The sequence below is a fragment of the Arachis duranensis genome, chromosome 3 (genome assembly GCF_000817695.3).
Source record: "Arachis duranensis cultivar V14167 chromosome 3, aradu.V14167.gnm2.J7QH, whole genome shotgun sequence".
Lineage (NCBI taxonomy): Eukaryota > Viridiplantae > Streptophyta > Magnoliopsida > Fabales > Fabaceae > Arachis > Arachis duranensis.
Genome location: NC_029774.3, coordinates 25,566,945 through 25,571,102, shown reverse-complemented (window position 1 = coordinate 25,571,102; position 4,158 = coordinate 25,566,945). Strand labels below are relative to the sequence as shown.

Here is a 4,158-nt window from a genome sequence, read left to right as displayed (position 1 = left end):
TTTTTCCAAAATATGTTTTCGAAAAATATAAAATAAAAATACAAAAAAAATTTAGAAAATAAAAAAATCAAAAATATTTTTGTGTTTCTTGTTTGAGTATAGTGTCAATTTTTAAGTTGGGTGTCAATTGCATGTATTTAAAAATTATGCATTTTTTGAAAATTCATGCATGTGTTCTTCATGATCTTCAAGTTGTTCTTGGTAAGTTTTCTTGTTTGATCTTGATGTTTTCTTGTTTTGTGTCTTTTGTTGTTTTTCATGTGCATTTTTGCATTCATAGTGTCTAAGCATTAAAGATTTCTAAGTTTGGTGTCTTGCATGTTTTCTTTGCATAAAAATTTTTTCAAAAATATGTTCTTGATGTTCAGCTTGATCTTCAAAGTGTTCTTGGTATTCATTTTGACATTCATAGTGTTCTTGCATGCATCATTGGTTTTGATCCAAAAATTTTTATGTTTTGGGTCATTTTTATATTTTTCTCTTTCATCATTAAAAATTCAAAAATAAAAAAATATATTTTCCTTATTTTACTCAAAATTTAAAAAATTTGAGTTGACTTAGTTAAAAAATTTTTAAAATTAGCTATTTCTTATAAGTCAAGTCAAATCTTCAAATAAAAAAAATCTTATATTTTCAAAACTTTTTCAAAAAAACCAAATCTTTTTCATTTTTCTTACTATTTTTCAAAAAATTTTAATTTAATTTTCAAAATCTTTTTCTTATCTTTATCTCAAAATTTCGAAAACTTTACTAACAATTAATGTGATTGATTAAAAAATTTGAAGTTTGTTACTTTCTTGTTAAGAAAGGTTCAATCTTTAAATTCTAGAATCATATCTTTTAGTTTCTTGTAGTCAAGTAATCAAATTTTAATTTTAAAAATCAAATCTTTTTCAAAATATCTTTTCTAACTTCTTATCTTTTCAAAAATTGATTTTTAAATCTTTTTCAACTAACTAATTGACTTTTTGTTTGTTTCTTATCTTTTTCAAAACCACCTAACAACATCTCTCTCTCTCTCTCTAATTTTCGAAAATATCTCTCCCTTTTTCAAAATTATTTTTAATTAACTAATTTTTTTAAATTTTAATTTTAATTTTTGTTTCTCCTCTTAATTTTCGAAAATCACTAACCCTTTTTCAAAATTTATTTTTGAATTTCTCCCTCTCTCCTCCTCTTCTATTTATTTATTTATTTATTTACTAACACTTCTTTTCATCTCAAGAATTTGAACTCTATCTTCACCCTTGTGTTTGGATTCTTACATTTTCCTTCTTCTATTCCCTTTTTCTTCTACTAACATAAAAGAATTTCTCTACTGTGGTAAAGAGGATCCCTATTATTATTTTCTGTTCCCTTCTTTTTTATATGAGCAGGAGCAAGGATAAGAATATTCTTGTTGAAGCAGATCCTGAACCTGAAAGGACTCTGAAGAGGAGACTAAGAGAAGCTAAATTACAACAATCCATAGACAACCTTACAGAAATTTTCGAAAAAGAAGAGGAGATGGCAGCCGAAAATAATAATGCAAGGAGGATGCTTGGTGATTACACTACACCTACTTCCAAGTTTGATGGAAGAAGCATCTCAATCCCTACCATTGGAGCAAACAATTTTGAGCTGAAACCTCAACTGGTTGCTCTAATGCAACAGAACTGCAAGTTCCATGGACTTCCATCAGAAGATCCCTACCAATTTTTAACTGAGTTCTTGTAGATCTGTGAGACTGTTAAGACTAATAGAATAGATCCTAAAGTCTACAGGCTTATGCTTTTCCCTTTTGCTGTAAGAGACAGAGCTAGAACATGGTTGGACTCACAGCCTAAAGATAGCCTGGACTCATGGGATAAGCTGGTTGCGGCCTTCTTGGCTAAGTTCTTTCCTCCTCAAAAGTTGAGCAAGCTGAGAGTGGATGTTCAGACTTTCAAACAAAAAGATGGTGAATCCCTCTATGAAGCTTGGGAAAGATACAAGCAGATGACCAAAATGTGTCCTTCTGACATGCTTTCAGAGTGGACTATTCTAGATATATTCTATTATGGTCTATCTGAGTTCTCTAAGATGTCAATGGACCATTCTGCAGGTGGATCCATTCACCTAAAGAAAATGCCTGCAGAAGCTCAAGAACTTATTGACATGGTTGCAAATAACCAGTTCATGTACACTTCTGAGAGAAATTCCGTGAATAATGGGATGCCTCAAAAGAAGGGAGTTCTTGAAATTGATGCTCTGAATGCGATATTAACTCAGAACAAAATGTTGACTCTGCAAGTCAACATGATTTTTCAAAGTCTGAATGGATGGCAAAATACATCCAACAGTACTAAAGAGGCATCTTCTGAAGAAGAAGCTTATGATCCTGAGAACCCTGCAATAGCAGAGGTAAATTATATGGGTGAACCTTATGGAAACACCTATAATTCATCATGGAGAAATCATCCAAATTTCACATGGAAGGATCAACAAAAGCCTCAACAAGGCTTTAATAATGGTGGAAGAAATAGGCTCAGCAATAGCAAGCCTTATTTATCATCTTCTCAGCAACAGACAAAGAATTTTGAGAAGAGCACCTCTAACTTAGCAAAATTAGTCTCTAATTTGTCTAAGGCCACTTTAAGTTTCATGAGTGAAACAAGGTCCTCCATCAGAAATTTGGAGGCACAAGTGGGCCAGCTGAGTAAGAAAGTCACTGAAACTCCTCTTAGTACTCTCCCAAGCAATACTGAAGAGAATCCAAAAAGAGAATGCAAGGCCATAGATATAATCAACATGGCCAAACCTGGGGAAGAAGGAGAGGACGTGAATCCCAATGAGGAAGACCTCATGGGACGTCTCTCAAGCAAGAAGGAACTCCCTATTGAGGACCCAAAGGGATCTGAAAGTCATATAGAGACCATAGAGATCCCATTAAATCTTCTTCTACCATTCATGAGCTCTGAAGATTATTCTTCCTCTAAAGAGGATGAAAATGTAACTGGAGAGCAAGTTGATCAATATCTAGGAGCCATTATGAAGCTGAATGCCATATTGTTTGGTAATGAAATTTGGGAAAGTGAACCTCCCTTGCTCATTAGTGAACTAGATACATGGATTTAGCAAACTTTACCTCAAAAGAGACAAGATCCTGGTAAATTATTAATACCATGTACCATAGGCACCATGACCTTTGAGAAGGCTCTGTGCAACCTAGGGTCAGGGATAAATCTTATGCCACTCTCTGTAATGGAGAAGCTGGAGATCATTGAGGTACAGCCTGCCATATTCTCATTACAAATGGCAGATAAGTCAGTAAGACAAGCTTATAGATTAGTAGAGGACGTGTTAGTAAAGGTGGAAGGCCTTTACATCCCTGTTGATTTCATAATCTTAGACACTAGGAAGGAGGAGGGTGAATGCATCATCCTTGGAAGACCTTTCCTAGCCACAGCAGGAGTTGTGATAGATGTTAACAGAGGAGAATTAGTCCTTCAATTGAATGGGGACTACCTTGTGTTTAAGACCCAAGGGTGTTTTTCTGTATACATGGAGAGGAAGCATGAAAAGCTTCTCTCAGTACAGAGTCAAACAAGCCCCCCACAATCAAACTCTAAGTTTGATGTTGGGAGCCCACAGCCAAACTCTAAGTTTGGTGTTAAATCCCCACGTCTAAACTCTAAGTTTGGTGTTGGGAGTCTACAGTATTGACCTGATCACCTGTGAGGCTCCATGAGAGCCCACTATCAAGCTATTGACATTAAAGAAGCGCTTATTGGGAGGCAATCCAATTTTTATTTATCTAATTTTATTTTTATTTTATTGTTCTTTTATATTTTATTAGGTTCATGATCATGTGGAGTCACAAAATAAATACTAAAATTAAAAACAGAATAAAAAATAGTAGAAGAAAAAGCACACCCTGGAGGAAGGGCTTACTGGCGTTTAAACGCCAGTAAGGAGCATCTGGCTGGCGTTCAATGCCAGAACAGAGCATGGATCTGGCGTTGAACGCCAGAAACAAGCAGCATCCTGGCGTTTAAATGCCAGGAATACACCCTGAGGAGAGCTGGCACTGAATGCCAGAAACAAGCATGGAACTGGCGTTCAACGCCAAAAACATACTACAAATGGGCATTGAACGCCCCAAACAAGCATGAAGCTGGCGTTCAACGCCAGAAACAA

General features: G+C 34.9%; 1 non-coding gene across 1 annotated transcript; it reads right to left on the bottom strand.

Moving 5' to 3' along the window:
* Nucleotides 1-1,899: 1,899 nt before the first annotated feature.
* On the bottom strand, nucleotides 1,900-2,007 carry LOC127746278 (small nucleolar RNA R71). The gene has a single exon (XR_008007898.1). It is a non-coding gene; the product is annotated as a small nucleolar RNA R71 (small nucleolar RNA).
* Nucleotides 2,008-4,158: the final 2,151 nt, after the last annotated feature.